This window comes from Meleagris gallopavo, chromosome 4 (assembly GCF_000146605.3).
Source record: "Meleagris gallopavo isolate NT-WF06-2002-E0010 breed Aviagen turkey brand Nicholas breeding stock chromosome 4, Turkey_5.1, whole genome shotgun sequence".
Lineage (NCBI taxonomy): Eukaryota > Metazoa > Chordata > Aves > Galliformes > Phasianidae > Meleagris > Meleagris gallopavo.
The window spans coordinates 46932036-46944187 of record NC_015014.2 but is presented as its reverse complement, the minus strand read 5'-3'; the positions used below and the strand labels follow the sequence as shown (position 1 = coordinate 46944187).

The 12152-nt window shown below is 35.3% G+C and overlaps 1 long non-coding RNA gene across 2 annotated transcripts; it reads right to left on the bottom strand.

Moving 5' to 3' along the window:
* Positions 1-2742: 2742 nt before the first annotated feature.
* On the bottom strand, positions 2743-11835 carry LOC109367565. 2 transcript variants are annotated; one of them, XR_002114761.1, is made up of 4 exons: positions 11678-11835; positions 9601-9689; positions 6250-6303; positions 2743-3109 (listed from the first exon to the last, which is right to left on the bottom strand). It is a non-coding gene; the product is annotated as an uncharacterized LOC109367565 (long non-coding RNA). The 2 variants fall into 2 exon arrangements; XR_004159758.1 differs by lacking the exon at positions 11678-11835 and adding an exon at positions 9802-9919.
* Between the last annotated feature and the right edge of the window lie 317 nt (positions 11836-12152).

Here is a 12152-nt window from a genome sequence, read left to right as displayed (position 1 = left end):
ACAAGCAGGTCAACTCAGATGGAAACTTTTCATTTTATAGATTCAGTGTGTCAAGATATAGCAAGAAGAAAACTGAATTATTTCTTCACTTTTTTAAAAAAGAAAACAAAAACAAGTAAACAGAAGCCTGACTTGCCTGATGCAAAAGAAGTTAACCCAGATATTAGTGCTTAATTAGCAGAGAGCATAATTTCATTCTGAAATTAATTTAATTTTTTTATTTTTTTATTTATCAAACAGGTAAATCAGGAATCCTTTAGTACAGTAAGGGTTTTGTGGAACAATACAGATAATAGTGATATCATTTTATTAAAGGGAATATGTATACAACCCTTTTGAAATGAAATTCCTGTTATCACATACTTGGAAACCAACCTCTGAATTCTAGGCAAAACTGAATTTATCAAGCTGTTTAAATATCTGTGAATATCCTTCCATTCATTTCAGCAATATTTTTGCAAATATTGCATGCATTCAATTTTATTTATAATAAAGTCTCCAGATAAATCGGGAAGGAGCTATTCCAAAGAGTAAGAGAAATAACCTACACACTAGACTTAAATAAATATAATACATGCATTCAACAAATTCTCAGATAAAGCAGCACGGTTTTTATATGTGGAAAGGAGCTTTCTAAGAACCAGTCAAAGCAACAGAGTCATTCCAAAAATCTACCGTGCAGAAAAATAGAGCCATTGTATTGACTGCTGTTAATTTAGCCTAGGTTTGCTGCAAATATCTGATACTTTGATCCCCAAATCACAGGCATCAATTAAGCCATATGCAAATCATGATTGACTTGAGGGGAATGATAAGAATACAACATACAATACACAGTTAGCTTTTCGTTATTTTCCAAATATATATTCATATATTTATACATTTTATTTGAAATTACCTCAAAAAGGAACAACCTATGGACAGAAACCAGTGTAATTGTACTACGTATTATTTATACTTTATGGCTTCTACAAGAATATCCATTTGCAACTTCGCAAATTTGTATATCTAAATTCACAAAGATGGCCATTAAGTGAACAGATCACACACTGTCATGTTAGCCATAAGTAGAGGCAGGGGACTGCCACTAGAAATGCAATACACTTAGGTAACTGTGAAAAAAACTTAAGTGGTATCACTTTTTTTAATAAAGAGTAGAATAGTATTCCAAAACATTTATATTCTTAGGAAGCATTTCTTAAAATCAAGGTTATCTGTTTAGGTGCAAGCTCGGTGCACTTTTGTCAGTCTTGAAAAACCTCATTCCTAATAGCTATTAATTCAACACCCAAAGAGTCTTCTATTGAATGTCTTAGACAAAAAGGCCCCAGAATAAAAGCTGGGGCTTATCTGCGTACCACTTCACATAGAATTGGATCAAATTTTTAGTAGTACCCAACATCCAAAAGCTAGAGGGTGTTGTATCCTTCCTTCAAAAAGTGGAAGTAGAAAGGTATCATCTTTGCAAAATTGTCCGTAATTTAAATGAAAGATAAAGTATCTTATTACTGTTTTTAGCAGGTACAAAATAATTTTATTTTGAACTCATTGAGCTATCTACCAGGCTCATAATCAGTCTCTCTTGCCGCTTCATCCTTGCCATCCGTGATTCACATTCTCCATACACTCACTTTGTTTTGCTTTTCCCTTTCCTAAATTCAACTGAAGTACCAAAGCCTAAACAGCCTTCTTTGCTTATCCATATTTTCAGTTCTTCCAATCAATTCTTCTAATAATTTCAGTATTCTAGTCACTTCAAATATTATTTTCATTTCATTTATTTTTTAAACTGCAACAGTGATGTTGAATTAACATTTAGAAAAATATATGTAGTAATTCCAGAATGTCTTTCTTCTACATAATGTCTAATGTGGAGCTCATCACTTTTTGCATATAGTTTCAATTGAGTTACAAATATAGTTTAAGTCATTTATTCTGAGCATATTTTAGAAGACTGTCAGATACTGAAAATGCAGTGGTGATTTTCTCATTATAAATAGCTTCACCTCTAATTTAGATGTATGCCTAAAGATATTTTAAATGAATATTCACACAAGCATCATCATATATTATTCCTGTATTTCCTATTATTTTCCAGTATTAAGTGTTACAGGTTATTTCCTTTTGAGAAACATTGCAGGGGCTATTAGAAAATGTTAGATCATGAGTTAATAACACTACTAGATCAACATTCTATTAGCTAATATGGCTGAGATATTCATACCTAAACTTCATTGAGTTAACAGGATTCAACAAATCAATTAGGAGAGTCTAGGAGAAAATTTTATTTTGCCTTCAGGGCCCCCTCATTTGTGAAATTAAAGGAAAAGATGTGTACTGATGATGAATTACATATTCTTGCATGGAAGTTTCCTAGAATGCTTTTTTAGCTCTTTTCCTGAAAAAAATATTGAATATTGTTCTAATCTGAGGTGCTTATACTTGCATAGCAACCAGGCGTTCACATTTGTAGTAACCAAACACCTCTAACAAAGCATTGCAACTAACGTCTATCAATTCACTCGTTCTCCACAGGATTTCTCAAGGGAAGACAGGAACAAAATGCATGTAATAGAAGAGTATACCAGACACTACCATAAAAAAGCAAAAAATAAGCCACTTCTTTGAGTTAACACTGCACAATTTCTAACATCTCAAGATTGTTCATTGTCTAATTTTTTTTTTTTTAGTTTTTTTTTTTTTTTTTCCTCTGACCAGTGAGGAAATGTTTTGAGCCACTGTGACATGAGAAGAGAAATGGTCCAGTACTATTAGAAAATAAAAGGTCACAAAAGCTGAATGTTTTCTGGTATGGTGTTCAAAGAAAAACAGCAGCTGACAGGATGCAAAATAGATATATTGGCACATAGGCAGCTATTCTTGAGTCACACAGAAAGCAGTAGCAAACAATGAGTATCATAATAAAGAATCTTAAAAAATCGTGCTAAGCATGCAGACAATCCTGTTCTAGAAGTTAGAGTAGATCACATTATGATGGAGAGGAAATGGCATTTATTGGCTTTCAAAGAGAACACATTTTTAACATAGGTCCATACCAAACACTGCACAGTGTGAGTGCATCTTTCTGGTTTTGTATGACAGGAACACCCTAAAACCAAGAGATAAGCTGTGAGTTTTTCCCATGCAATTTTAAGAGGCCAGAACTTTACTGCAGATCAGTAAAACAAAAGCGTATTTCTTTCATTGATTGTATGGAACTTGAAAGGCCTCAAGTAATATTAAACGTACAAGCACAGAACAAAAATGATAGAATCATTTAGCTAACTGAGAACTCTAGATCTAAACTACCTCCCAAAAAAAAACAACCCATCAGTCTGCTATAGTTACAGCTTAAAACCACAGAACAGAAATAGTGCGACTGACTAACCACACTGACACAAAAATGCAAATAGTTTTTTCTTAAGCAACTTTTCCATGACCATTTTAGAATAACAAGCTCAGATAACATCAAGAAGACATGGCGAAATGCTGTACATTTCAAAAATAACTAAACACCGTAGAAGATGCTAGGGTAAGTTCCAGAAAACAATGTAAATCATGGAATTGCCATAGAAAGCACAGACAGGCAGAAATCAGCTATGTCATATTTGAGATGGAGAAAAACTAAATTAAGTATAGTGAAGCTAATGTCAGGAAAATTAATTCCTGACATTTTCTCAAGTGTAAGTACTCATGAGTAAAAACATTTCAGTCTGTAATCTTAAAAAAAGAAAAACAACAAAACATCCTGCAACAGATGAACCCTTTCACTCGGTAACTTGAATTACTTCCCACTTTAACCGAAGGTGTATCACTGAGCTGTAGTGACCTCACCAAAACATTAAATGATTCCACATTACTAAAGAGAGTTTAAATTTGAATCCAATTTTTCTCAAAGTAAAAAAAAAAAAAAACACTTCTTTCCAACAGTGAAAGTAAAGATAACACAGGGAAAAAAATAAAATAATGATTTTCTATTAGATCTAAGTTCACATTAAAAAAAATAGTGATTTAGTCAGTAGAAGAAATCATCAGCTGGATGAGCTAGATGACTGAAAAAACTATATTTGTGTGTTCTGGCTGCCATCTAAAACACCTACATTTGAAAAGTGCTAGCTTTATGATGAGAAAAGCTGATATCTAAAACTGATAAAAAGATAGATTTAATCGACTCTTGCTGATCAGTTCTTCATGGAATACCAGCTTTTTAAGAGGTGTTATGGCACCCCTATTTCTAAATCATGTAAAGCTAAAGACCATTGAGTCAAAAAAGGAATTTGGAATCAAAGACTTTTAGATTGCACTGTCTACCTGTGTGCCTATAATCCAGTTCAAACAGATCTCTCCTAGTCAATACAGAAATGAGAAAAAAAAACCATAAAAATCACCAACAAACTAAAAAAAAAAGAAATCTACACCACAGAATTTTGAAGTAAACCCAAACAAACTTTCTCCACGTTTCCTGCCAGCTCCGTCTATATTAATTCAAGTGAAGCATAGTTTCTGTCTTTACGGATAGCAGTTCAATGTAGACTATTAAAAGAATATCAGAATAAGCTTTTGCGCCACTCTCTCCTTTCTGAGAGAAGTCACATCTAGGTAAAACGTCAACTAAAGACAAACTAAAGATATAATTTCAGATAAAGTTTGTTGTCTAATATCTCTTGTATTTGTCCAGCTCCCGAGGAACATAAATTGAACACTCTTAAATTTCTGCCCCACACAGAATATAATATAAATGTTAATATTCTCATGGATTTTCTGCCTATTTTTCTTTCAAGGAAAATTGTTTAAATGTCTTGACACAATTTGAGCTTTGTTGTATTTAAAGTGAATAAACTTGTAAAGCAACTGCAGTTACTGGTATCTACAAGATACACAATCAGCGTGCAATTTGATTGAAATCTGATGCATAGACATGAGTTCTGGAAATCATCTTAAACAGTTTGTGTTTATAAGGATGAAATACCTTTAGCAACACTTGTAACCTAAACTTTCCCTTTTTTTTTTTTTTGTAAAGACTTCAAGTTACTTAAAGAAATTAGGCCACTGAAATAATTGCTGTTTGTTGAGCGTGCCACGAAGTGATAGAAATAGCGATTATGGTCTGTGGATGCCTGGGGTCTTGACTACAGAAGGTTTCTGGACCCTCAAAAATCTGTTCGCAGTCACTTTTGATAGTTGCGAGAAGATGCTAACTCACTGACTCCATTGCCAACAGGGTAGCTGGAATTTCCTGGTGATATTGACTGCTAGACTAATAGATATTTAGAAAGCAAATTTGAAAGACTGGACACTACACAACCAAGGAAAAATGATCTTACAGCCACAGAAAAACTGAAAGTACTTAGGTCTTCCCATATGAAATCTAGAATGTTCAACTGGATGGAAGACATTTCCCACATTCACTTCACTGATTTAGAATGTGGCTGTGAAGCTGAGAAGACAGCAACCTCTGCTAAATTTCACAAACTCAGTGCACTTTCTGTAGGCAGCAACTATGCCCTCAATGAGCATTTCTCAATCCTGGTTGCCTTCAACTACAATTTTGGATTTCAAGATGGATGTTCTGCTTTCAGAACACAGACTGGGAGCTGCCGGTTATTCACCTACCTCAGATATATAAGTGCTGTGAAGAAAACCCATCTTCCAGTGGACTTTCTCCACTCTCTCTGAAGCCTGAGTGCATATAAGGGAGAAATAGGTACCCTTTCATGATTCTTTTGTTCACCTCTTCCACTGTGCAAAGCTTCTCCACAGTAATTGGTGCATGACTGGTGTACTTGCATCCTCGGCAGGTGATAACAGTCATTTGTTACTTCATCACGGAAGTGGAAAAAAAGGCACTGAAAGCTAGGTTGTCATCTAGTTTGTGTTGCATTGGGCTATTGCTCTTAACATAGCTCAAGATTTGCTTTTCACTCTGCTACTTTTTGAAAGTAGTCCAGAAAATAAATATGTGAAAATGTTGCTAATTGGTTTTTGGTTAGAAAATTCTCTTGGCAGAGAGATGACCTTAATTTCTTCTATATTCTACTGATATTTCAGTGGATCAGGTTTGTGGCAGGCAGGAACATAACCAAGCTAACATTCAGTAATGACAACTGTCAATTACACAAGGATAAGAAAAAAAAAAAGACACGTACAACACAACAGAAAGACCATATCTGATGAGACCAGCATTGTAACTGAAACCTTTAAGAAATAAATCAAGTTGTTTATGAAAATAGTTTATATTCTTTTACCTACCTTTCTATTAACATCTCTTCATTTTCAGAAGTCCACCTTCCCCTATGGTGATTTCTTCCAGGAAGAAAATGGGAAAAACTGCACTTTAGTTTAGAATTCAGTAGGGTTTCAGTCCAGTAATCAAAGATTCCAAGACAGTGTTTCATATCATTTGAGACACATCTGCAGTAAAATTTCTTTGACTTAAGATCTTTCACAATACTGTGTTCAGCGAGGACAGAGCCAGGGAGAAGAACCTCTCCCGTGTGTGCCAAATCAAAATCCTAAAATTTAATGTATTAATTACAAGGCTGTGCTGAAGCAAATGTAGAGCAGACAAATAGTGATACACAGATCTTCTCTGCAATTACTTAAGAATACTTGGGTATAAAGTCACCCGTGTGACAAAACATTGTAGGCCCACTCATGGTACAGAACAGAAGTGCTTCAATTAGCTCAGATCCTACTGGGATGTGATACAGGACCCATGCTTCAGGCACTTAACATCCCCCACTCACAGATTACAACTGAGTTAATTATATTTATAACCATTTCCCAAAATAGTTTGCAAGAATTTTTTTCTTATGCTTCTATCTACAAATTAATTTTAGTTTTCTCATTATAGATTCATATACTCTGTGGTCAGAAGCATCATTGAAGTAATCTGTGAATGAGGGCCAGGACACATCATTTACTCAGCTTTTCAAAACACAGATCTACAGTATAAAAGCTAAAGAGTGCTCACATATGAGAGAGCATTCCATACTATCCTTCTATTAAAGAGAAAGGGGGAAAAAATTAGAAATAGACCTGAACTTCATGTGTAGTCCAAACTATCTATTGATAAATCAGCAGCAGTCAAAAAGACAACGAGATAAATGGGCTAGAGGACAAGATCTAGATTAGAGACTTGTTTTAATATTCCTTGGATTTTGTCTGATTTTTTTTCCCCTCATTTATCACAATATCAGCTCAGGAAACAGATACCACAATGTGAGACAGGAAGATTCAGTAAGATTAAATAGAGGCTGAATTATTTTCTATGTTTGTGCAGTATTTCAGAAATAGTGTATTTCCAGGGGAAAAAAGAAAGGGGAACAAAAGGCATTCTGACCACTACAACGAGAAAGATAACCAATTATCCAAGTGTAGGCTGTTCAACTCACAAGGCCCTGTCTAGGCAAGGTGTACAAATACTAGAGATTTTCTGCTTGATAATTAGGGAATTTTTGTTGAAGAAAGACCTCCCAGATCTTATTGTCATGCCACCTACTCAACAGTTCCATGAATTTTAATTATTCCAGATGCAGCCAATTCCATTCTCTGGTAGATGTCATACACCTGAGCAAAACACTTATCATCTCATAAGTTGTGTTCTGGGGTCAGGCTATTAAGACAATAGCGAAAACCACATTCTGATTTTAATATACTGTGGAATTGGTTTGGTCCCAGCCAGTAGTTAAGCACTTGTTCAAAGCTGCTTGCTCACAAAAAATCGAAAAAACTCATAGGTCAAGATAAAAAAAACAATTTAATGAGAGAAGGAAATAGGAAAATAAACAAGTGATGCACAGGTTGTAATTTATCATCAACAATCAGATCAACACTCAGCCAATCTATGAGCAACAGACATCCTGAACAGTAAAATCCCACTTTATTGACGGCAAGATGTCATACAATATGGAACACCCCTTTGCCCAGCTTGGGTCAGCTGTCATAACTGTCTCCTCTTCCAGGTTCTTGCTTATCCTCAGCCTATTTTTAAGCCAACAAATAACAGGAGTAAGCAGAACTGGCTTAATTTATATGGGTTGGGGTGAGAGAAGGGTCAGAAATGTTCAGAAGTATAGCTACTATACAGTACAGAAAATGTTAGCAGCTCTATCTGAATATTCTTAGTACTTAAATTATTGGTATAAGAAAATGAACAGCAATCCAGCTACACTGAGAATTAAAAAAAAACTCTTAAATTACAGACCTACCAAAGCACAGATTGAAATTGTTCAATTAAGCAGGAATTTAATGCCTATAATCTATTATAGATTCATTTAGCCAAAGTTCTGTCACAGTAATAGGGCAACAGACAGCAAGCGAGATGAGGTGTAGCAGATGTAGTTAAGGAATTGAGGTCCTGATTTCAAAGATTATTAAGCCATCCTCCATAGGAAGGCTGAAGAAGATCCTGACAACTCTATCGCTTCCTGGGTAAAATGTAAAGCTATTCAAATCAAAGGAGTTACCAGGGTTTTTTTGTTTTGTTTTCTATTTTTTTTTTTTTTTAATTTTCCCTATACAGTCAAAAGGCATTTCACATACTCAGAGGTCTTTCGGAAACATGAAAGTCTCACTGAACACAGTTCACCAAGTAATTTCTAGGCACTTAATGGACATTTGTATAGAATTCTAGTATGCAAAGCACTCTCTGATGAAGACCCATGTTTTCCATTTTCTTAAATCTGAAAGGCTATAGGCCTACACTTTCCACCTGCAAAGCACGATCTTTATCCACTCAGTTTAAACTATTGTTTGATAGAAACATTCTTCCTATGGAAACAAAAAACACGTACATAAAACTCAGAGTATCAGAAAGATGGCAAGCAAGAGGATGCATAGCCTCATAGTTGGACAGAGGCAGGTCAGAAAGTGGGACTCCAGTGGCTAGATGCTGATAATGATGGCTGGAATCTCATCTCAGAAATCTAAGTTATTTTAGGAAGAACAGCTTAGAACACCTCTTACATTTTAGGAAATACCTTTTAGGAAGATTAACTTGAAGTTGTGCTTAATTTTCCATGCTTAACCCACCTCAGCAGCATTAAAAATGTAAAAATTTTCTAGTCTATTGCCAAGTGCACAAGAGCATAACTAGTAAAAACTTTCAAGTTAAGAGGATCAGGATTCCAGGGTATGATTCTGTGTACGTTATCAAAATTCTAAAGACTCATATTCTGTGTTTTTTTTTCCTCCCAGTATTCCCCCCCAATTTTTTTTTTTTTTAAATTCTGAAGTTTCAGTCTTCTATCCTTCATCTCCAGACTCCTCAGTAGTGGCTCCTACTGACTCGTGCCTCTGTTTATGTGTACTTTCCTAAAGGGTTTAGTCCTTAGATATCTACTACCACTACCTTCTAGCAGTTCCTCAGTATTTGCAGGCAACTCCTGCAACAAACTGCAGACCCTACATGTCTTTTGTTTTAATATAAACAGTAGCAAGAGAAGAAGCAGGAAAGAAGTAAAGAATCCCTCTGTTTCCATAATCCCTAAGAGCCTATGGGCTACAACTCAGAAATTGTGACCTGCACTCTGTGTGCAATACAGGAAAAAAAGAACAACATCTGGAACTGCATTTAAATTTGTCTTGACACTACCCTACCTCCACCTCCTCTCCTTCTCAACCATCCTTTTTTCTTCCTTTTTCTTCAGTGGTGTGCTGAACCATAATAAACCAAGAAAGGTTAATTCCTGCAAAAAAAGTTAAGTGCAACCCATTTATTTTTGGCTGGAAAACTGTTGTAACATTTGATGCACTGCAGCAGCCTTCTTGCCAGAAATAATGAGAATAACTGGCACTTACAAAGTGTTAAGAATAGGTCAATATCCTTCTTGAAGCAAAAAGCATTGAGCCTAAAAACACTGCAAGTATTTTGGAGCTGATGGACAGCCTTGAAACCTTTACATTCTTGTTACTTAGTCTCTTTCCTGAAACATAAGAAAATACAGTACATAAAATTCCTAAATTTATATCATTTTCAATCACAAGTTTCTGTATGTGCCTGGGGTTGCAGATAGCCTCCGGAGTGCATGACAGTACTCTTGATTATTCATACTGGCTGAAAACATATTGTGAAAACTGTAATTAACTTATTTAACTGTTGCAGACACAAAACTATCTTTGGCAGAATCAGAGTTGCATGAAGACAGCGGAGTATTCCTTGTGGGATCAAAGCTATGATAAGTTTAGCATAGCAGAAGATATGCCAACTCAGTCCACAGTTGATACTACCATTATTTTAAGCAGTCGTACAGAAGTATTCACATAAGTCAATTGCTACTTGTGAAACTTGTTAGAAAACTCAATAAATGGATACTCAGTGCTCCCCAAATTCTTGAAACTTTTAGTTTATGGTGCCTTACTGCTATTATATTTAACTTAATGTGACTAATGTCAAGTCAGACTGCAGTCTCTGTATGAGCAACACTCACGTACACTCCTGTACTTCAGATTTCTAATATTATACTACTTCCAATGCTAAGATATACTAAGATTAAGACTTTAGAAAAGATTTTCATGCTAATTAGCACCAAACATATTCATTTCAATTTTAATAAACTGTTTTTTTTTCCTCCACTAGCAATGAATACCATCACTTCCAATGTACATAATAGCTATGGACAAACATCTGTAGTCTCCCTGCCTTCCTCCTTGTTCTAGTTATGCTGAGCTGTTAGAACAGCTTACAATTCTTTCTTGAAATAGGTAGATTGTTTGTGACACAGCATAACCTCAAATCTGAAACTTCTCTGCTGTTTGAAGGCTGTTATAAATGTTGCAGTAATCTTCTCAAAGGATTGAGGGGCTCAAAGGAGCTACAGGTCTTTAAATTTCTTGCTATTTAATAAGTTAGAAGACACTGTATTGAAGGACAGAATTAGTGAAGTAGATAAATGCTATTTTCTTTTCAAGATGTAGTTGTTTTGCCAAGTCATGTTCTACAAAACTCTTGGCCTTCTTTGAAGGGTCAGCAAGCATGTGGGCAATATGGTATAATCTGCTGGGGCTTTTAAGTTAATTACTTAGCCGCGAGATCAAGGAAATTCTTAATACATATAGATAACTGTTAAGAAAAGGGGTATGAATGTAAAACAAACAGTCAATTCCAGGGAGTGAAGGACTTCTTCAAAACAGAAGTCACTACTGAAACTGAACAAGAGTGTATGAGGAGTTGTGCTGTTCAGAACATTCAAATACCATCTGGAAAAAAAAGTATGGAGTAAGCTAAAGTTTACTGATGACACAACACCATGTATTAATTGTATTATGTATTTAATTATGTTAGCATTAATGAAGTGATGTAAAAGTTAATAGTATAGGTATGATCTGACCAAAGGAGAACATTATGAGATCAAAACAGGGGCAATGGGCTCCAATATCACCATTCACAAGTAACTACAAGGTAGTATGAAAAGATGAGCTTGGTGTTCAGCAGCAGTCACAAGGCGCATGAAATGCTAGGGATTGAGAGCTATTAATTGTACAAATTACCTCTGTGCATTTCTATGTTACACCATTTTGCAGTTTACAAAAGCAAACACAGAAAAGCTATTAATTATCCAATATCATTAGCCAAATATTTCAGCGTAATTTTTAATATCTTCCATTCAGCAGATATCCATATAACAGCAGCAGGATCAGCACAACGAGAAAATGTTACAAAAAGAAGATTACTCACCCAACTCAAAAGATAAAGGCTCTCAGACAAACACAAAAAGGAAAGATGTCCAGAAAAAGATCCTTTCAGAGTGGCAGTCAGCCATTAAATTAGATCTAAGAGAGGTGGAGCCAGGCTTTACCCCTTCCGGTCACATAGGTGAATTGCCTTCACCTGTGCTCCCAGGGCTGACTGGGTCCTTTCCCCAGGTGCTCCATCAGTGGTTCAGGACATGACTCAGCAGTTCTCATACAATCTGTCAAGAAGTAAATAAAACTTGTTTTTGATGGAAAAGTCTCTTGCAGAGAAAATCTGTGACAGAAGCTAGTATATATCCAGTTCACTTTATTTTTTAAATATGCTTTTCTTCAATTTTATCCAATCCTGAAAAAACAGGTTGAACAGCATATAGAAAAACTCATTCTCTTTTTTTTCACCAAGGTCAATAAATTGTTAATGCCTGAGTATTCCCAAGAAATTCTGTTATCAGTGTTAA